The following is a 23,942-nucleotide window of genomic DNA, read 5'->3' as shown; positions in this document are numbered from 1 at the left end:
ATGGCTGCTTTCAAAGCCAACGCGAATAAGAATACCAATCTGTTGGCTTGTTTAGAGGGTGAAGTTATAAGAGTTGTCATTATTGTCATGACTTTTTGTTTAATAATAGAAAATTCTAGAATGTGAAAGACTCAAGGACACAAATGTTATGGAATGACAAAAGACACAAACAGTTATGGAAAATCAAAAGACACAAACTGTTATAAAATATCAAAAAACACATTTTGGTTTACCACTTCCAACACAATCCCAATAATTCCATTAAGGTTTGTATTTCTCGTTATTTTAAGGTTTAGCAGCCTGTGCCTTTATTTATTTATTTATTTATTTTGTAATGAATAAAATAAGAAATCAAGCATAGTAGACCGAATATCTGAATCTTGTGCTTAATTGTGTATGAAATTATTTTCTTACAAAAATTTGAACTTATTAAAAAGAATAATAATAAAATTCTTGAAGTGAAAAACATTTTTTTAATTATCATCATCATCATCATCATCATCATCATCATCATCATCATTATTATTATTATTATTATTACTGCTTTTGAATTGACTTTTTGATTATGCAAAATTCATAGTGGCTTTTGGGACTATTTAGTATAAAGCAGGGTTTTCCAAGTCTTTGGATCTATTCATAGCCACTATGTTATTATTATTTTCAATACTCAGATTAATTTATTATGTTGGCTGAACGTATAAAATATATAGCTCATTGGCTGTGGGTAGTTGCGAAAAATTGAATTATACAAATATTACTGCTGCTTTTTTAGTTTTAATAATTTAATAGTTAATGGGGGAGGAAAATTGAACTCAAGGAGTTTTCATGTCAGTTGCTTAACTGGCACAAATATTACTGTTGCTGTGCTTCGTAAAATCCTTAATTTAAACGTATTTGTTTCCAATTCATTTGATTTCTGGTTATTACTATTCTTAATCTTTGAGCTTAATTGCTTCTAGAGTTTTTATTTATTTATTTATTTTTATATATTTTTTTATTTGTTGGTTTAATTAACTTTGGAGTTTGTACTTTTCAAATTTAGGTGTCTCAACCTCCTAATGATTCAGTTTCAAGCCTTGGTTTCAGTCCCGAGGCCAAACCTGGTTGCTACTTCCTGGGATAGCCAGGTTTGTTCAGTGAATTAATTAATGTGTTAACATTATTGTCATGATGCTAATGTTTTGTCTCTTTGCTCCTTTATTCATTTCTGATTGTTGTGATTTTGTGGGTTAGATGTTGGGAGATAATGCAGACTGGGCCTGGTTTAGGCAGTACACCCAAGGCTTCAATGTATCATGACCAACCGGTAAAACTGAAGTTCATAACATATATGAAGTTTCATGTTCTGTTGCTGAATCCAAATTGAAAATAATTTTTTTCTTTGATTTTTTTTTTCCCCATTAAGGTGTTGTGCTCGACTTGGAAGCATGATGGAATGACTGTCTTTTCTGGAGGCTGTGATAAGCAAGCGAAAATGTGGCATTTGTCTGGTAATCAACCAGTGACGGTGGCCATGCATGATGGAGCCGTCAAGGATATTGCATGGATTCCAGAGATGAACCTCTTAGTCACCGGAAGTTGGGACAAAACCCTATCAATTCTTCTTTGCTTTTACATTCATGAGATATATTTGTTAGGCAATTTTTGTATACTAATTCAACTGGAGTACTTGACTAGAAGATATGACCAGTAGTGCTTCTGTGAATTCTGTTCTTCATGATTTTAGGTTTAATGCTAACGTTTTGGTTTGCTGAGTCTACTTTATTTTATAAGCTATCATACTTTTACATGTGTTTGGATACCGCTTATTTTGTTGAAACTGAAAAATTATTATTAAAAGTACTGTAAATAAAGGTAAAAGTTAGTTGAAATAGTACAGTTAGATCTATGAATAGTACCAAAAAGTACAGTGGGGCCCATAAATGGTAGAAAAAATAAGCTGAATAGTGAAATAATTTTTATTTATAATCCCAATCCAAATGCACGCTAAGGGTTTGTATGAGATCCGCTTATTTTGCTGAAACTGAAAATTTTTTGGTGAAAATATTGTAGATAAAGGTAAAAGTTAACTGAAATAGTATAGTGGAACCTATGAATAGTAGCAAAAATAAGTTGAATAGTAAATAAGTTGGCAAAATTAATCATGCCAAATGGATACTAAGGGTCTGTTTGGATACTACTTATATTGTTGAAAACTGAAAATATTATAGCAAAATAATTTTTAAATGTATGAATAGTGTCATGGGACTTATTTTTAATGAAAGTTTTGTTAAAAAAAGAGATTTGTGGGTCCCGTGAACAGTGCACAGGACTTATTGGTTACTCAAAAACGCGCTTCTCCAAAAAAAGAAAAAAACAAAAACAAAACGCAGGCGTAGGGCTGATAAGCTCAATCCAAATGCATACTAAGTGTGCATTTGGCAGCACTTATTTTTGCCAACTTATTTTACTATTTAACTTATTTTTGCTACTATTCATGGGCTGCACTGCACTTTTTGACACTATTCATGGGTCATACTGTACTATTTCAGTTAACTTTTACCTTTATTTATAATATTTTCAGCAAAAAGTTTTCAGTTTTAACAAAATAAGTAGATTCCAAATAGACCCTAAGTGCCCCTTATGTATGTGGCTATAGAAAAAATTGTGTAATCAACGAATATGGCCATTGACTAGAAAAGTGATCATATGATGGTTATGTAACTAATTGTGGAAAGTATCACGGGAAGATGAATGTCAGTTTCCTTTTACCCTTGCTTTAAAACATATTACTGAAGGGTAACTGTGAGAGACGTGTCCCTCAAAAAAGAGATTTGGGTACCTTTTTAGGGCACCTCTCTTTTTGGGTAAGTGGTATGGAGTCACCACTTATTTTTCTTTATACAGAAAAATAAGAAAAAATACTAATTACAAAATACATGACTGAATAGTTCCATTCATTGATTAAATAAAATTACATATCTGAAAGAAAATTAAAAAGTTACATAGCTTTGGGTCCTAGTTACAATCGACCAAATATTTGCATGGCTTGTTGTCCTAGTTACATTCTATCCAAAACAAATGAAGATAAGGCTAGATCTACTAAGCCAAAAACCTAAATCCGGAGGTTAGGTTACAGAATGAAAAGGTGCTAGGCGCCCATTCGGCCTAGACAAAGTTTGGTCTTCTAGACTCTTGTGACCAATGTACTATGCTATGCATGTCATGCATGATATGTTGAACATGTGAATTAAAAATTAAATCACACAAATTTATGTATGGATGAAATCTCTTCTTTTTGTTAAAAAAATCAGATCTGTTTTTATTATTAAAAAAATGATTTTGATTTGTCAAAATATCAGATATGTTTTGTGGGATGTAAAAAAAGGTTTTGTGATGACCAAAATTCAGATCTGTTTTGTTATATAAAAAAAAAGTGATTTTTGATGACAAAAATTCAGATCTGTTTTGTTATATATTTTTAAAAAGATTTCTTAAGAAGAAAACTTCACTCATAAACTAAATTTATATAATCATGAATTAAAATAAACACAAACACAGTAAAACATAATTTCTTTCTTTATTTCAACAATTTGCATGTAATAAGAAAATCAGATTTGAGAAAAATTTAGATCTGCATCTCATAAAGATGCCGATCTCTTTTTGTTTGAGAAAACTTAGATCTACATCTAAGGAAGATGTAGATCTATTTTTATATTGAGAAAAAATTCAGATCTACATCTTATAAAGATGCAGGTTTGTTTTGTTTTAAGAAAAAATTCAGATCTACATCTTATAAAGATGCAGATCTGTTTTGTTTTAAGAAAAATTCAGATTTGTTTTGTTATATATTTTAAAAAATATTTTCTAAGAAGAAAACTTCACTCATAAACTAAATTTATGTAATCATGAATTAAAATAAACACAAACACAGTAATACATAATCTCTTTCTTTATTTCAACAATTTGCATGTATTAAGAAAATCAGATTTGAGAAAAATTTAGATATGCATCTCATAAAGATGCTGATCTCTTTTTGTTTGAGAAAACTCAGATCTACATCTAAGGAAGATGTAGATCTATTTTTATATTGAGAAAAAATTCAGATCTACATCTTATAAAGATGCAGGTCTGTTTTGTTTTAAAAAAAAATTCAGATTTACATCTTATAAAGATGCAGATTTGTTTTGTTTTAAGAAAAATAATTGTTCGTATGCAAATTTATTGACATTCAAGAAAAAAGATTATAACAATCATATAGAAAATAGCATGCTTTAAACAAAAGGACAATTAACAATTCATAGATATTTGAAAAAGAAAGAGATATAATATGCATCATCACATCACAAGAGAAGGGTAAAGGAAACAACCTCTTGCATGAGCACACTTTGTTCTTGAGAGGATGCTTTAGGGTTCAAAGAAATTTGTTCAATTCTCTTTGAAACCTAAAAACCCTAATTTGCAGTGGCACTCAGAGAGATAATCAGAAAATATGTGTAGTTTGAGAGTAAAAAATGTATGCCTCTCAGAGCATAAAACAGAGGAACTAAATTATAAGGTTTAGTCTCGATTTATAGAGGCCAGAAGACTCTAAAAAATAGGTATGGATGATTAGGTTTTGAATCCAGATGCATCCTTTTGCAAAAAGGTCAAAAAGGGTGTGCTTTATCGTAACCTGAAAGCCGTTGGGCCAAAGCCCACATGATGGCAATTCAGCACTTTTAGAGTGCCGTTTGGCACTCCAAAAGTGCCAAATTGGCTCTTGGAGGCCAAATGCACTTTCGTGTTCGGGTGCCATTTGGTCTCTCATTCTAGGGTTTTTTAGCCAGTCCTTGTACCTAGACATGTTTTCAACCTCTATTTATGATTTTTTTTTTGTCTCTTTTCTGCATAATTTAGGATTTTTTAAGAACAATTATCTTGTGGATAAATCCCTTAAAATAAATCTTGATAATGTTCAAATTATCCCCAATTTTATTGTTATCCAATCATCCATTTTATACCTATGCATGCATCCCTATTTTAAACACTAATTATCAACCAATCATAAAATTATCTAATTAATTTTAATTGATTAACCAATCAAAATTAATTTAAATTAATCATGTGCGGTCGATTCTACCTAGACATAATGCGTGATGACCATGTAAACTTGATCATGTGATATCTTTCGATTCGATGGTCCGATTCAGAAACCGGAAACACCATTGCGACCGTTAGAATCTCAAGATCATTTTTTTGATATGCAATGAATGAATTAATGCATACAACACAGGAAAAAATTGATGCATGTGATGCAAGAATGATTTTTTTTTATTATACATGGATGGTCACTCTAGTCATCTTCCTTAATTAATTCATGGGTGCAAAATTGAGTGTCTACAGTAACATGTAAGAGATCAACTTTTCTTTATCAGTTTTCTGTTAATTTGTGGAAGAACACATTCCAAACATACAATGTTTTCTTTTTTGTTTTGGGTTATGTAAGTGTGGTTTTTACAGATTTTATCGCTAATTGTGGATTTCGTTATTCAATATACTCATTCATATTTTGGCACTCACTAGTTATGAATTGTGACATACTCATCCAACATATGGTTTCTTTTGCACTACACAACGTTTTGCATGCTCTTGATCTTTTATCTTTGCAACTTGTTGCTCTTATGCACTTACTACTAATTGTTCTATTTGTTTCCTTCCAATTTTTAGGTATTGGGATACTAGGTAGTCAAATCTAATGCATACTCAACAACTCCCTAACCGTTGTTATGCTTTTTCAATGCAGCATCCTCTGATGGTTGTTGGCACTACAGATCGCAATCTGATAGTTTTCAACTTGCAGAACCTTCGGGTAACATTCTTATCTAATGAAATGAGCAAATAATGATTTTCTTGCGTCTTTCTTTGACAATCAGATGCTTCATTATTATAAAACAACCTTTTGAAAAACTCATTTTGTCAACTTTTGATATGTAGATCTGGGCTTCTAGATTGTGTTCACATAAGGGTATTTGCGCAGTCTATCTCTTCTTAATTGAATAATCTTTTTTTTGGTCTTTTCTAACCTTTACAATTCAATTTGCTATACTATTGTTGAATATTTTAATATTTCCTCAAATTACTAATTAGTTTTGGTTTGGGTTTCCTTAATGTAGAGGGAAAAGTTTTTCCTTGGTATAGAAGTTATAGAAGACAAGAAATTTACTAGGTGCGGAGGACAAGGATTCTCCTTGACATAGAAGGAAAAATATTCCTTATAGAAGAGGTAATGGGTATTCTTTATCCATCAAGGAATAAGATTGAACTCTTATAAATAAGCATTGTTACAAAGGATTTGGTGGCTTTTGCCCAAGGATCTATTGGAAAAATATATGTTTGTATCGCATACAAAACAAACGCAGCGGAAAATTAACAGAGCTACTTCATTCGCAATTGATAATATGTACAATGTAAATTTCAGAATATAAGAATAAGAGAGTGTACCTGGGTGTGGTGAATTTCAAAACCAAAGATCAGAAGTTTTTGAGAACATTTTTAATCTTCACTCCAATTCCACTTGTGCCCAAGAAGTGTGATCTCTCAATAAGTTTCTATGAATTTGTTCAAGGAAGAATGAAAAAGTGTCCAACACTCACATACAAACCATTTCATGTCCTTCCAAAAATTCTGTATGTTTCTCTCCTTATTACTGATTATCTAATTGGGCTAGTCTTTTGGGCCTTTCCAATTGGGGTTTAGTATGTGGCTTGGAGTGGAACCAAAGGAACAAATAAGACACTAGCTCTAATGGGCCTTGGGCTTTTCTCTCAACTTTTGACAAGTCCAAAGTTACCATTAATTATATTTAATACCACTATATAAATATAATTGCACTCTAGACCTTATTAATAAATTATATTCCAAGACTTTATTGTACATGCAACCCCTTCATAAAATATTCGTAGTAATACAAAGTCATTAATGTAGATTGCCACTTTGTAGATTACTACATCTTAATCCTTGAGCACCTGATTTAATCCTTTCAAGTAATTCATTATATATTTATGAAATCCATTTTCATAAGTATATATACTTTAGTAATTCATTACTAAAGTGGTTATGCCCAACTCTTTGAATAATTGTACCCATTAAACTTATCTCAAGGGTATATTTTATATCTCCATTAAGAGACTATGAATTCCATCTTGAGAATATATTTTCCATCAACATTAAATGTGGCTACCTAACATATTGAGGTTTTGATCGTATCTTTAGATCTCACTCCTCATATATCAAAGTAACCTACACTTCATGATCAGGTCTATTATCCTTTTTGGATTAAGAGTTCATGTAAATAGAAGTCGTGAGACTTATTATTCATTTGATAGTCATTAAGAGAATAATAAATCTCACAGTGGTCCAGTTCAATATGTCTTAACTCTTAAAACATATCAACATATCAACTAGAAGTCTCAATTTCCATGATCAAGACAAATCATCTTAGTTGATATGCTATAGTCTTCGCAGATGAAATGCCCAATTTCATCACCAACTACGAACTAAAATTCTGAGTTTACAAAGAAATTGTGATTTATATCTTCTGTGACTTTTCACATAAATCACATACTATGCATCTCATGGACTATATGATAATGTCCAAATATTCATGTCACCATTATTTTAGATAATAATAAAACAACTTTAGTAATTACAAAATTAAGTCATACATAATGTCATATATAATGTCATACCTAATATCATACATAGCATTATACAATAGAATTTAAGGGCACTAATCCTAATAGGATTCTCCTATGTGGGGAGAAGTGAAAGGCTCCTAGAAGAACATGAGTGGATTTCTTCAAAGAGTACTTGGTAGATTATTAGGGGTTGAAAGATGACCTGTGGTTGTGTTGAGAATTTGTTTGAGTTTGTAGGGACAATCTCACTTTTAGTCCCTACATTTTGAAGTTTTTTCATTTTAGTCCCTACATTTTATTTTTTCCATTTTTAGTCCCTAAAACCAATTTACGCTTTCCGTTTTAGTCCTTTCCGTCAGTTAACCAACGGAAATAGCTAAGGTGGCAGCCGGAACAATTAAAATATTATAAAAAATACCACATCACCCTGACAAATTAGCATATATATTTTAAAAATTAATTTATTAATTTTAATTAAATAAAAAAAATAAAAACATAATTAAAAATAATAAAATCAAACCTAAACCCAGAAAATCAAATCCAAGAACACAAATTCAGAATTAAAAACAATGAAATCAAATGCCTATGAACACAAGAACACAAACCCAGAAAAAGAAAAAAAAAAGAGCACAACCAACGGAATGAGCTTCCTATCTTTTTTCCTTTACTCATTTTTTGGTTCTGTTTTAGCTTGAATCCTAATTTATTCTCTGTATTTTCTTTCAGCCTAAGATTAATAAAAATGGTAGAAAGAACAAATAGATTCAAGGCAACAGGGGAGCTAACAAATCAACAACAACTGTCAACAACCATCAAACAAAATGGATAAGAACAAAAAGAAGAATAAGGAGGTTACAGCCATTGGGTAAACCTTAAACCCATCTTCCATTTTTCTATTTTCCTATCTCTGTGTGATATTTGCATTTTCACTCTGTCTGTACACAATACACACACCATCACAAATCACAAACCCACACTCTGTGATTCTGACTTCTACAATAGATTGTTTCTTTCCTCTGTTACCTACTCACCGAAGCACACATACAAGCACAGAAGCTTCTTAGCTTAGCTTACTCTCTACTTGCACGTTCTGTTCACACCCCGCCTTAGTCTTGGTTCATGGTCAATCCGTGATCTCCTAAGACTCGACACCATCGTTTTATGGCTCACGCGCTGAGTATAGCCCTCCTAGGTAGTAGATCGGAGGTTGGAAGTTTGAGGTTGTGGGTTTGAGAGGGTAAATGTTGATTTGGGTTTAGAGTGAGAGAAAATAGGACACCAAAGGGAGAGGAGCATCACTGAAGTGGTGTTGACTTGTGGATGTCATGGCCGAACCAGGAGGCTTCGTTTCCTTTGGATCGATGAAATCAAGGTCTAAAGGAGATAGGTTTAGATTAGAGGAGAGATTTTTTGGGTCAAGTTTAGACCGAGGTTCTGACTTCTGAGAAGGGAGACTGCTAGTGTGGTGGTGGTGTTCGCTGTTTCTGGTGCCAGTTTGTCGCCAGAGAGCCGAACGTGGCTGACCACCATGGAGGGTCGAGTGAGAGAGAGTAGAAGATTAGATTTTCTGGGTTTGTGTTCTTGTGTTCATAGGCATTTGATTTCATTGTTTTTAATTCTGAATTTGTGTTCTTAGATTTGATTTTCTGGGTTTAGGTTTGATTTTATTATTTTTAATTATGTTTTTATTTTTTTATTTAATTAAAATTAATAAATAAATTTTTAAAATATATATGCTGATTTGTCAGGGTGATGTGGTATTTTTTATAATATTTTAATTGTTCCGGTTGCCACCTCAGCTATTTTTGTTGGTTGACTGACGGAAAGGACTAAAACGGAAAGCGTAAATTGGTTTTAGGGACTAAAAATGGAAAAAATAAAATGTAGGGACTAAAATGGAAAAACTTCAAAATGTAGGGACTAAAAGTGAGATTGTCCCGAGTTTGTATTGTGAGAGAGTAATTAGGTGTATGTGGGCTTTGCGTTTGTGAGTTTATGTTGGTAAGGTTTGTAAGTGCTGTTTTGTGTGAGTTGTGATTGTTGATTAATGTTGTTGTAATCCATATTGTTGATAGTGGATATTTTGGTTGGCATTGCTTGTGAATGTAGGCATGAAATTAGCTGAACCATGTTAAATATTGTTGTCCTGTGTGGATGCTTTATTTTCATGTTCACATAAATGCGCTTCTGTTAGCCTTAAATCACAATAATTGATGTTAGAGCTTCTGTTGTTGCATAATAGCTATTAAGAGTTCTAATGAATCTTTGATTCTTCGTTCCCCCTCTCCCCAAACGAATAATTGATTCTGTGCATGTGTTTGGACTTGAAAGAGAACATGATAGGGTGGAGGGGCCTGGCTTCAAGTTTGTGTTTCCAACTTATTATTAAAAATTTATCAACTGCTAATTGACTCACTATATGTGACATTAACATTTTGTTACCATAAGTAAATTGTTTTGTTGGATTGACTACTTTATTATTATTATTATTATTATTTTCTGAAAGAATTTAAGGTATTGAAAAGAATCATTATTCAGTTATTTCTCTAGCTTTTACTGCATTGCTTAGATAGCAGTGAAAGAAAATTTTGGGTTAAAAACACAGGAAAAACTCAAGTGGTTTGCAGCTACTAAGATAAATGCTCACAAGTGCTGAAGGAAGAGAAGTGGTTTCTATGCACTTTAGAGACCATTTTGTTACTAGAAAGTATATATGTACATAATAATATGGTTGAGAGATGCCATGAAGTTTCATATGTAAAGTGTGTTTGAGAGTTCTCATCTTCCTATCTTCCCTTTATTTTTCTTTCAATTTTCAAGTCTAATCATGGTCCAAATGCCAACAGATTGAGTTCAAGAGAATCACTTCACCTCTAAAGTGCCAAACAAGATGTGTTGTGGCCTTTTCAGATCAACAAGGTTTCTTGGTATGCAACTGCTTGTAATTACATTAAGTTTAAATAATCTATTTATGATTATTATTATTACTACTGTTAGAAATACTGAATAAGTATATTGTATTTCTCAAGTAATAGAATATATATGAGTGCCTTTATATGGGAGGCAGAGTGTGCAGTACAAGTAAGTGTGCTATATAAGGTGGGCCTAAAACCCACATACCCTAATACATGCTAACAACCCCCCTTAAACTCAAGGTGGATGTGAGACCAACTTGAAGTTGTCAACCAAAGTATGAAGACGTCCCTTAGGATGTGACTTGGTGAAGATATTTACAAGTTGATCTTTAAAGGAGATTGAGATTAGCTTTAAAGCACCATGTACAAGATGATAACGAATAAAATGACAATCGATCTAGATGTGTTTAGTCCGTTCGTGGAAGACATCATTGTGAGCAATATGAATGACACTCTAGTTGTCACAATAAAGAGGAGTAGCAGAGAATGTGAACACACCTAAGTCTTTGAGAAGCCATTGTAGCTAAATAAGCCCAGATGTAGTATTAGCAAGGGCATGATATTCTGCTTCAATACTGGAGCAGGCCACATGAGTTTGTTTCTTACTTTACCAAGATATTAGAGAAGAATCAAGAAGAAAGCAATAACCAGAAAGTGCACGGAGAACAAAAGGAGATTGAGCAGAGTAGAAAAGACCATGGAAGAGAGTGCCTTTTATGTATCAAAGAATGCACACAACAGTAGCATAGTGAGTTGATTGTGGAGCAGACAGATACTGGCTCACCTAGTGAACAACATAGGAAATGTCTAGACAAGTGACAGTAAGACAAACTAGGCTACCAACTGAGCGTCTGTAAAGAGAGGGATTAGACAATGGTTTCCCCCCTGAAGGAGTCACATGCGCATTAAGCTCAACTGGAGTATCAAAAATCTTACTATCAGTAAGTCCAACTCGAGATCACAAGAGTTTAGAAGCATACTTGGCTTGAGTAATATAAAGTTCATCTGTAGAATGAGTGATTTCAAGACCCAAGAAGTAGCTGAGATGTCCAAGATCTTTCATTTCAAACTGTTGGCTAAGAAAATCCTTAAGTGCTTGAATGCCACTGAAGTCATCACCAGTTATGATAATATCATCCACATGCAAGAGATGTAAAATAGTGCATTTGTCAATATGATGAAGAAATAAGGCAGAATCATAATGACTGGCCATGTAACCCAAGCGAGAGATGGTAGAGCTAAATTTGGCGAACCAAGCTCATGGAGCTTGTTTACGGCCATAAAGTGCATGTCGAAGGTGACAAACCTTGTTTGATTCAATAGAGAAACCAGGAGAAGGTTGCATATAAACTTCTTCACTTAAATTCCCAATAAGGAATGTATTTTTAACATCCATTTGAGAAAGGTCCCATTTATTGGCAGCAACAACAGCTAAGAGGGCACAAACAAATGAGATACGAGCAACCAGAGCAAAGGCCTTTTCATAATCAATCTCATACTTCTGTGTAGAACTTTTTGCAATAAGACGAGCTTTGCAATACTCAATGGACCCATCAGAACGAGTCTTAGTCTTATAGATCCACTTACAAGCAACCATAGATTTCCCGGGGGGAGAGTCACCAAATCCCAAGTATGGTTTTTAGATAATGCATCAAATTCCTATTTCATTGCAATCTACCATAAAGGGTCAATGGAAGCCTCACAATAGGTGTGAGACTTGTGTAGTGTAGCAAGAGTAGTGTAGCAATGATAGTCAAGTAAATGTATAAGGATTGATCTTACCCTAGTTGAGTGACGAGGTGGAATGTCTTGTGCAAGATTTTTAGGCGTAGCAGGAGCAGGGGACTCAAGCTTAGGGTTGGGTAGCTCGTCTTCAACTTGTGCATCTTCCACCTATTCATTAAAGGGTGAACTAGGAAAGGGATCAAAGGTATCTGGTGGTTAGATAGAGAAGTCTATAGGAGAATCAGGAGTAACTACAGGAGGATTAGGAGTAGCTACAGAAGGAATATGTGCCTCATTTGGAAAAAGATCTAAGATAGAGGAGGAAGATAGGGAGGCATGAAGGTGTGAAAGCTTGACAAAGGAGTGATGTTCACAAAAGACAATATTGCGGGAGATACGACAACAATGAGAGACAAGATCATAACACTGATACCTCTTTTGAGCTTTACTATATCTAAGAAAACAACAAAGTCTTGACTGAGGCTCAAGTTTGTTATGCTCATATGGCTAAAGAAGAATGAAACAAGCAAAACCGAAGGAGTGAAGGTGATGATAGTTTAGAGGTGACCCAAAAAGGTGTTCATATGGAGTTTGATTTTAGATAACAGGACTTGAAATGCGATTAATAGCATGAACAACATGAAGAATAGCTTCACCCTAAAAAGGAGCGGAACTTTGGTAGAGAGAAAGAGGGCACAAATAGTGTCAAGAATATGATGAAGTTTTCGTTTGGCTCTACCATTTTGTTGAAAGAAAACTGGACAAGTTAGTTGATGAACAGTGCCATAGGAATGTAAAACAGCTTGGAAAGCATATTAAGTGTACTCAAGAGCATTATTAGATCAAAAAATTTTAATACGTTTGGAAAATTGAGTTTCAACCATTTTTGCAAAATTAGAATATACTTGCAATAATTCAAAACAATGTTTCATATGAAAAATCCAGATATAGCAGGAATAATCATCAATAAAGAGAACAAAATATCGAGATCCATCAATACTAGAGATAGAGGAAGGCCCTTAGACATCGGAATGAATTAGGTCAAAGATATCAGTGGACACTGATTCACTAGTATTGAAAGGCAAAGCTAGCTGTTTTCCTAATTGACATGAAACACAATCAAAATTTTATGTGGACATTGAACCTAACAAACCTTTAGAAGCCAAGTGTTTTACCCGAGAGGAAGATGCATGACCAAGTCGGGCATGTCAAAGTGCAAGGGAAGGAATAGAAGAAACTGCAGCAACTATAGCAACAAAAATTGGAGCAACAAGTGGAAGACAAAGGTTGTCTATGGGAAACATATGCCCAACTTTGGGACTAGTCCCAAGCTCCTGTTCCGTCCTTGGATCCTGCACAATAAATCCAGAATAATAAAAGATAATGCAATAACCTAACTCAGCTAATTGTGCCACAGAAAATAAATTGTAAGAAAGGTCAGGAACATTGAAGACATCAGGAACCGAGAGGTAAGAGGTCGAAACGGAACCTATATTATGGTCAGACATTGTGGAACCATTTGTTGTGCGAATATTAAGAGGGTGTGGTGCAAGTTTAAGTTCAAAAAATAAGGACGAGTGAGGTATCATGTGATTGTAACAAGCAAAATCCATAAGCCAAGAGGAAGGAGACATACCAGATAAAGCTGAGAGAGAAAAGGAATAAGATACATTACCAACCATATGAATGACATTAATGATGATATTTTTAAGGTCATTTGTGGACATGGTGAAAGTGCGTCCTAAAGACTTAGACTATGCAAAGACAGGAGCCATTAGTTGGACACTCTCAGTGTTAGCAATAGTAGCAGAAGAAATTAAAACAGTTGATTTGTTACGATAATAGCCAGTTTCAATATTGTGGCCAAAATGTTTGAAAAAATTGTAAAAATATTTGCTGGATTATTGGTGATGATTATTGCAACAAGAAGAAGAACAGTCCTTATTCTTCATTTAGAAGCAAAATATGTAAAAATGGACTGCAAAAATGAAATCTACACGAAAAACTGGGTAAGAAGCACCTAGACTGAAAAGTCAACGTGACAAAAGTCAACAGTCAACGCTGGTCAAAGTCAACAGTCACAATCAATGACAGCTAATGCGGCAAGTCAACGGATGATGTAAGCGTGATAACATCAGCGGATGATGTGGCCCTGATATGGTAGTGATGACGTCAACAGGTAACCCAGCGGCGCATGGATCAACTTCGTCAAAGCTTTGGACGGTGCGTGGGCTATTTGACGAAGCCGATTCTTTTCTGAAGATATAGATTGGAGAAATTCGATTCTGATGGTGTTGGCGGCAACAAGATCAGAGCAACCCTGGTGGTGTGTGAAGTGCGTGGAAGATTTTGCTGAAACTTTGACCTGCACATGGTAGCGCGTGGATGGTCAGATGAGGATGTTTTCGGTGGCATTGTTTAGAGGGATTGAAAAGCTACACGGTGATATGTCTTATGTCCTAATCAGAGGTTAGAGGTGATAGATCCGATGATGGTAGTGGTTTTGGCGGCAGAGGAGGAGCTTCTAGCGGTGGAGATTCAACCCTGAGGACCTCTGACGGCGACGGAGTAGTCGAGAGAGGGCACTGAAAGGGTTTATGGACCACAGAAGTTAAGGCAGAGGAAAATACCAACAAAACAAGACTGCAAGACACAAGAAAATTAGAGTAGGAGCTCTGATACAATGTTAGAAATACTGAATAAGTGTATTGTATTTCTTAAGTAATAGAATATACATGAATGTCTTTATATAAAAGGCAAAGTGTGTAGTACAAGTAAGTGTGTTATATAACCTATGACGTCCACTCCTGATAATTGCTCTTTTATTATCAAACTAAGATACCAGTTAGTTTTTAGTGTAGGCGAGGATTGAACTTTAAATTTCTTATTCAACCATTAGAGACTTTATCAGTTGAGTTAATTGGAACCCACTTGTTGGATATAAACTTATTAGCTATTTTCTTGAGAAGTTAATGTTTTTTAATAGGTAAATAATTGGATGATACTTCCTGAAAAGTTAATGTTAAATTAAAGATCTACTTTCCGGCAAAAGTATTTCATTCTAAGAATTCGAAGCACTTTAATTTTATGCACCTACAGTAACCTTTGAAAATTATTATCATCTAAATCACTCATTAAATGGTTCAATTTCCTAGTTAAATTTCTAGTGCTCATAGGTATGATCTTTGCTAGTTCCCTATCCCAGATTTCAAAATGCCCCCTTTGGCCAAGTTTGGCTGTGTCATCTTTCCATCTTTACAAAAATGTCTTATTTATTCTCTTGCACTCTGTTGTCAAATTTTTATTTTGTGTGTTACAAATATGTGCAAATGTGCTTACTGGTATCATATTTCTTAATTTAATGTCTTGTTGCACTTCACATTTTTTACCACATTTATTAGCATTGGTCAACCGTTTTGATTAGATTTTCCCAGTATTATTCTGATTTGGACCATAATGGACTGTCAAGATAATTGAATCTGATGTTGTTTTGTGTCTAGGTTGGCTCAATAGAGGTAAGAGTTGGTGTACACCACCTTTATGATTCACAGCCAAGTCAAACCTTCACTTTCAAATGCCATAGAGATGGCAATGACATATACTGTGTCAACTCTCTAAACTTTCATCCTGTAAGATTCTGTATTTCCATTTGATCTCTTCTTAAATTATTTTTTGATAGCTTGTACTTTTAATGATAACTTATATCTTTGCCATTGAACTGTTTGGTGCTTTTTCTATGTTGATCTGCTTCCTGCTTAAGTTCTTATCTGGCAACCTTCTGTTTCAGGTGCATCACACTTTCACAACTGCAGGGTCTGATGGTGGTCTTAATTTCTGGGACAAAGACAGTAAACAGACTCAAGGTATCTCCTGAGAATACATATATAGTTTTTAGCTCAATTCACATGTGAACCATTTTTCATGGTATTCCTGCATTTCAATTCAGTCAGGGTTTTATCTTCTTAATTCTAAACTGATTATAGATGCTTTTGTCAATGAGTGTTTCAAAAGAAAAATGTATGTGTTTTTCGCGCGCACACAATTCTTGCTGACCTATAATGTTATCCTGAATCAATTGTATAATATAAGGCCAAAGAAAAGGGGAATCTAACATACAACATTCTATTTTCTAAGGAACCATGGCTACGGACTTTTCTAACTGAATTATTTCTTTGTAACACTACCTTTTTTCTTCACGCCATGGGAATTTGCACTCAACCCATACCCTGCAGTACTTTCAACAATGATGGTTCAAGATCATTTGGTTAGAGATTTCTAGTATCGCTGTTTAAGTATTATGGAAATATGTGTGGGTTAAAAAATGTTGTAAAAATACGTGTTTCAATATTTAAATATTGAAAATTGTTATTTAAACACATGTATTAAACACCCCCTAATATTTGTGTACTCAGTATACCTGGTTTCATTTATCTTACAATCAATAATGATTTAATCTCGAGTTCAGTTTCTTTTTCCTTCTCATTTACGTCTCACTTGTAATCAACCATGTGAATTTCTTGAAGATCTCTCTCTCTCTCTCTCTCTCTCTCTCTCACACAGACCTTCACATACAAATATGTAAAAGGGGATTTCCAATATTTGCATGTAGTATCAGTAGGGCTGCCATGATCATGTTGTAGGTATCTTTGAAGCTAATGAATGTTCAGTTTTGGAAACCGTCATATACAAATATGCAAACGGAAAAATCCAATATTTAAACGATGTATAAGTAGGGCTTCCATTATCATGTTGTAGGTAGCTTTGAAGTTAATCAAATATTCTGCTTTGGAAATAAGAATAATTATATTCATTGATTTATGCAGTTCATGTTGGTGGCTATGTTTGGTGCATTGTAAACTCATTGCACATAATACGCACATTTAGCCAATCCATATATACCAACCGAACTATTTAACATCTTGCGCTTAGTTAACATTCCTGATTAAAATTTCTAGTAAACCACGTCTTGGCTATACAGCCCTCTCTCTTGTTCTCACTTTCTTTGAAACTAGATATGTTTTCTAAGAGGATGGTGAATAAAATAATGGCTATTAGAATATGAAATCATTTTCTTGGAGTGATCTAATCAGATAGTGTTTAATGTGATATGTTTGAGAAACCTTTCAAGTACCGGGATAACCTTTGTGATATGGAAGAAATGTGATTGAATGAGATCTGGCTTATAGGGTCAATATTTGGGCACCAAACTTTCGTAGATATTATAGTTATGTTTGTTAGTTTTTAGACCCCTTAACACAATATGTTTAACCTAATATTAAGCCAAGTTGATTAGCAAGTTTGTTAATTAAATCTAGGCTAAAAAATGTGTAAAACAAATATAACACGGAAAGTAAAGAACACACTGATTTGATGATCAAGGAAAATCAAACCATTAAAAAAGCTGGGGAGGATTTAACCTAGCTATCCTCAAGGTTAAAACAGATCCACTATAAAAGAATTAAAGTTTGTATAATAAGAATTAGACCACTAACATCTTATTGCTACCTCGTGTAGAAAACTTACTATCATGATCACGTGACAGCTTCGAGTCCACGAACTATTTCTTTCCTTGATCTACAACAACCACAAGTTCTCCTACTTGTAACTTTGATACACCTTTCAAAGGTTTCAAATCTTCTTGAAAGTTCTTTATGCAGCAACTGAAGTAATCAAGTTCTTGATGTGAATTTTGATCTTGATAGCTTTATGTGTGTGTTTGAAGGTAAAACCTCTCAGATCTCACAAAAAATTCAACAAATAACTCAACAAAGACTTATAAAACGTAGCTAAGGTTTTTCCTTTTATATTTGGAGTGAAACACTTAACCCTACACGTCATATGGGCTTGGGTTGGTTTGAGAATTCTACAGAAAATTTTTGATTGAGCCTAATTTTCGATCGATCAAGCCTTGCAGAAATTGAATAGTAATTTCCTACAATTACTTGATACAGAACTTACATCAAACCAAACTTTGAGCACATCTAAATCTAGACTAAATGTTTTGATCATGGTTTGCCAACATATACAAATTGAAATTCTAATACATTAGTTCCTAAAGGCTTAGAACCTATCAATGTCAACTTAATAATGTACACTCTTGGCCTGAAACCTGTCCGCCAAAAGCATATATTATTGTAAATTGGCTTGAAACAATAGTTTTTGTCCTTTTATTTTTTTTTTTTATATTTAAGTAGGCACCGAATTTTTTTTTGATCATTGTTATTTTTTCTGAAGGTGTGCTATGACTGGAATAAGGGTGCAGAAAATCACAATCTAGCAATTGCGATGACTAACATTTTCCTGCATCTTCCACAAGTTAGTCATCTGTATATGTTTTAGGATGTATAATTGTATATGGTTTGGTTTAGCCAAAAAAAAAAAACTGTATATGGTTTGTTTACTAAATTGTTTGTCTATCCTTCGGCACATGGTGAAAAGTGCAACTTTCTTTTTTCGATCCAGGAGTCTGAAGTTAAAAGCAAAGCCAAATCCAAAAGGAGTTCAAACTCGTAGAAAGTGAAGGTTGTTCTCATTACAAGACTTACAACAACCCATCAAAAAATGGGACATTAATTAGCTTCTTATTCTTTTAATTTATTTTTGGTTTGGTATATTGACGAGACCTTTAGATTGCTTGATTATCCATGTCTAATTTGATGAACTTCATCTTCGGACTTTTGTTCATGTTCCTGCACTATTGTCATACGGATTCAATCCTTTGGATGATATTTACAATTACATTCTAGAATACCCTTAATATACTGACTTTTAAAGAATAAAAATAAAATAAACAAAATAGTCAAATATTAAATCATTGGTGCTTTTATTTTTCTTTACCATCAGTATATTTTTAGTATAGCGAATTAGTGATGAGTAGACATCTTGCTTTATTCAGTGGCATGCCTTAATTAAGATAGATTAGCAAAGGTTTGGTTGGATTTGGTTTTGGATTTGAAACTTAGCAAGGAAAAAAAAAAAAAAAAAAAAAGAGAAGAAGAAGAAGAGGAAATTCTATAAAAAGAAAAAAAAAAAAAAAAAGAACCTTACTTTTTGAGATAAATTAAATTTGAACTTATTAATCACGCCATTTTTAACTTTATGTTATAATAATCCAAACATTTTGTAATGGTTTTTAATTAACACATAAATAGAGTGTTATGTGATAGATTATAAATATTAGGATTTGATTTGTGCCAAGAGACAAAACTCTCACGCTATTTTTGGACGTTTCCAAAAGAAGATGAAACAAAAAGTGAGAGACTGAGAAAGGAGACCTTCCCTCGTTTGCTACTTATTGTGTTATTTTTATGAGTAAGTAGAAACTCTACTATGAGTACTTGGTATTGCTACTTATTTATATGAGTACGTTGAAACTCTACTATGATTTGAAAATGAATTCTTCTCGGCTCAAGCGATCTGTTGGACATTAATTTTCAACCGTGGAGATCTCCTGTGCAATTTTCGTTGTCCCTAATTCAACTCCAATTAATCTCACTCTTTTAATATTTTTATTATATGTATAAGAATTTGAGGCCTTTGTTTTAAATCTATTATAAACTTTATCAATTGAATGTTTGATCAAATCTCGTGGTGAAGTTTCAGAGACAGAATTATAGGTGATTCTTCAATTAATTTAACTTCGATATGTTTGGGATTTTAGATGGAGTTATAGATTGAGAGATGAAAGAAAGAATAACAAGATTTCAAATCAAATTTCTTGAGGATAAGTTTTTGTCTAATTAATTATAGTCAAAACTTGAGGTCTGCAATATTGCATATATGCATCATATAGACATAGTTAACCTAAAGTCATAGAAACCTTGAGTAAATGCCAAGAAAGGAACATATATATATATATATATATATAAAATTACGTTTTCAATGTAGAAAAAGAACAACACCCTTTTTCTTTTTGGACACCACACCATGTCTATATATTGATAAATCAAAGTACGCACGCGTTATCTAATCTTACCTTTCCTTTTAAAGTCGCCGAGTTACTGCCTTTCTAGGCTTATAGTCTTTCAAATAATTGGCCTCTTGTCCATAACCCATAATACAAAAATTAAGATAACTCGTCTCGATCACATGGGAAAAAAAGATATATATGACCATGTTTTTCTTTCAGTAAAGCTCACTTTATTTGCAAAGATTAGTGGAATTTTATGCCAAATTCGAATCCGTTGAATACATGACTATATATAATCCAATAACTAAAATCCAGTAGTAAAATATTTTTCTAAACTAAAGACACAATAATTTTGCTTCAACTCGATTGGTCCATGTCAGGTTGCTTTCTGATTCAATTCCCACTAGTCGAGCAAAGCATGTAAAATAATTCTCCTGGCTAAATAGAGCAAAACGTGTCACAGGAATTAATACATTCTATTTGCGATTGACACAAATAACCAGCAAAATACAAGTACTTCATTTGAAATATTTCAACTCATTCCACAACTACGCACTACGCAGTGCCCGGAACAAACTACTATCCATTTGTTCTTTGTGGAATCTAGTTTTGGCAAAATGTATATACAATTTCTAAGTTCTTCAATTATAATCTCAAACACTTTCTATCTTCAATTAAAGAAAAAAAAAAAAATCTAATATATTATAGCATTGACCAATAAAATATAGGAAGGTTTTTTTTTTTTTTTTTTTTTTTTTTAAGAACAATTAAATTTAATGTAGGTATTTGGATTAAATTGAAAAGTAATATGCTGCTCCTAAGAAACAGTATTTATATTTTATCCTTATTATTTTGCCTTTATAAGTTAGACTCTTACTTATAGGCTTCAGGTTGGCTTACATTGAAATAACTAAAACTGTGAGGATTTTTACTTCTAATATCCGTGACATATATTCAAATAAAGGAAAACCCTTCAAACTCATTTTATATTTTTTCGTTGAATATGAATTTTCAAAATTTGACCGTTAAATTGCATGTTCTTTGTGCTCTTAACATGTGTGTCAAATTTCGTTCAAATCGGATGTTATTTACCATTCGATCAATAAACTTATTTTTTATACGTAATTTTTTATCACAAAACCTGAAATTTAAAAATGTTATTGATGACATAGCAATTGAACTTTGATCTTAAACCTTAAAAAGCAAAATCAGTCTCTTTAAACATAGAAAAATATGGAATTACACGAACAAATTCTATATATCCTGATAGGATGTTGGATAAACCATTTTGGTAATCCAAGAGTTCAAGATCCCAAATTTGCCATTTTTGGCTCAGTTTGGTTGATGTCAACTAACCCTTATCGGGACAAGTCAAAACGTTGAACGAATATCTGACTGTCCAATTGCGATAAATTTTTTCCCATCTTAAATATCATAAAATTCCCTTTAAAATGATAGTTTACAGGCCAAAAATCAGAGTTGAAAAAGATGAAATATCATCAAAACATCAAAACCCTAATTAAAAATACTACATTATTTTTAAAGTTAAAAGGCTCTTTTTTGGGCGTTTTTGCGCAATAACTGTACAAATCTAGCCACAACAGGTGCAAACGGCCTAGACCATATTAAAGTATGATGGATTAGTTACTCTACTAAAAAAAGGGTGTAATGATATCCCTTTCAAATTAGAAGTTAATTTTCCAAGAGCCAAAAATCAGAGTTGAAAAAGATGAAATATCATCAAAACATCAAAACTCTAATTAAAAATACTACATTATTTTTAAAGTTAAAAGGCTCTTTTTTGGGCATTTTCGTGCAATAATTGTACAAATCTAGCCACAATGGGTGCAAACGGCCTAGACCATATTAAAGTATCATGGATTAGCTACCCTACTAAAAAAAGGGCGTAATGATATCCCTTTCAAATTAGGAGTTAATTTTCCAAGAAAAGTGCTATACATTTTTTTGCACTATTTCACCTACCCTCTGAACATGATATCTCAACAACCATAACTCCAAATTGCCAAGTCTAGAACCTATGGAAACTAGAAATCTAGACCTTTACGAAGATGTTTTGTTTGAAGAAATCAGAGCTCCCTAAGATTTCCAAACAGCCGCACGAAAACAGGCTCTAAAAAGAGGGGAAAAAAAAAAATCAGAAAATCAAGAAAGGAAGAATGGAGGGGGTTCTAGAAGAAATGATGAGTTGACGGCAAGATCCTGCTAGGGGAGCCACCCACCCAGGTAGCACACACCCTAGAGGGATCCCACTATAGACAGTGAAAAATTCAAACCAATCACTAATTGACACATCATCCATCAAGTCCACACAGTAGATTTAAAATGGTCAATTACAAAGTGCCATGTGCTACTAGTGGGTTTCAGTGTCATTATTCATAAACCAATAGAAATATTCTAAGTGTTAATAAATAGAAATTATAAAAATAATATCCAAGAGCCAATCACACGACTATATGTGTTGACATTTAATTTATAATGACATAAGAAATTAAATTAAACATTGTCATGTGTTATTTTACATTAAAATATTTTGACTAATCAAATAATGCCATGTGTTTCTTGGAGAGTAAGACATAAAGTCACTCTAATAAAATTATGATATGTGTCATTGCTCATAGCCAATCACATGTCACTCTTGTATATACTTTCTAAATCTATGAAGTTCATTTATTTTTCATGCTCTTTTATTATTCTTGCTCTAACATATATGCTCTTTACTCTCCTTGCTCATTACTTTCCTTGCTTTTTACATTCATATGATTCATTTTCCTTGCTATTTACTTTTCTTGTCATTTAAATTATTGTCTTTATTTTTTTGGTTTGAAGTTTGTGTTTCCTTTATACATGATTATGTATATGCTATTTGTGAAGGTTTCCACCTTCTATTGCACACATACTAAATCCCAAGAATTTAAAGGAAAAACCAACGATCTTGGTGAATCTTTATATTCTAAATCAATATGGTGAGTGAAGGTTTATCCTTGTACACCATCATTTTTGGTTTACTATGGGTATGAATATTTAACTAAGATGGGTATTTCTAGTCTAAGCTCATACCTTAAATCAATATGGTGGGTGGAGGTTTATCCTTGTGCACCATTATATGGGTATCGATGTCTATTCAAGGAAGATTTCATTTACTTTATGTCTTTAAATTCATATCTTGTCTTTAAATTACATATAGATATATATCTTGCTCTTGCCTTTACATTCCTTTATTGTTTTGAGTCCTTTATTTGTGTGTAACGACCCTGCCCCAACTGTGTAGATATTGTCCACTTTGGGGCCCATACCCCTCATGGTTTTGTTCTTCCCCAGGTTGTGTTGGGGAAAAGGCCTCTACACATTGAAGGGAGGTCATTCCTTATAAACACATTCTCATGTGCTTCCCTAGGCGATGTGGGATTCCATGGAATGCAAAACCTCCCTATTTGGGTCACTACAATCCACCCCCCTTAAAGGCACACACGTCCTCGCATGTGGGGCCCACACTTCTGGCTACGGCATGGTTCTGATACCATTTGTAATGACCTAAGGAAAAGCGCTAGCCACATTTGCGCTATACCTTAAAAGGACTAGTCGCAATTAAGGCTCCTTCTAGTTATTAATAAAGCTCAAATCTACCCAGTAAATACTCGATGTGAGACTTATCACACACCCACACACATCACACAATCAATCAAATTGGGGTATCACAATCTCCCCCACTTAAAT

At 33.4% G+C, this 23,942-nt stretch overlaps 1 pseudogene; it reads left to right on the top strand.

The window, feature by feature from the left end:
- Positions 1-18,811, top strand: LOC115990393 (annotated as a pseudogene).
- Positions 18,812-23,942: the final 5,131 nt, after the last annotated feature.

Source organism: Quercus lobata, chromosome 5, assembly GCF_001633185.2.
Source record: "Quercus lobata isolate SW786 chromosome 5, ValleyOak3.0 Primary Assembly, whole genome shotgun sequence".
In the NCBI taxonomy this organism is placed as follows: Eukaryota; Viridiplantae; Streptophyta; class Magnoliopsida; order Fagales; family Fagaceae; genus Quercus; species Quercus lobata.
This window is presented reverse-complemented; position numbering and strand designations above follow the sequence as displayed.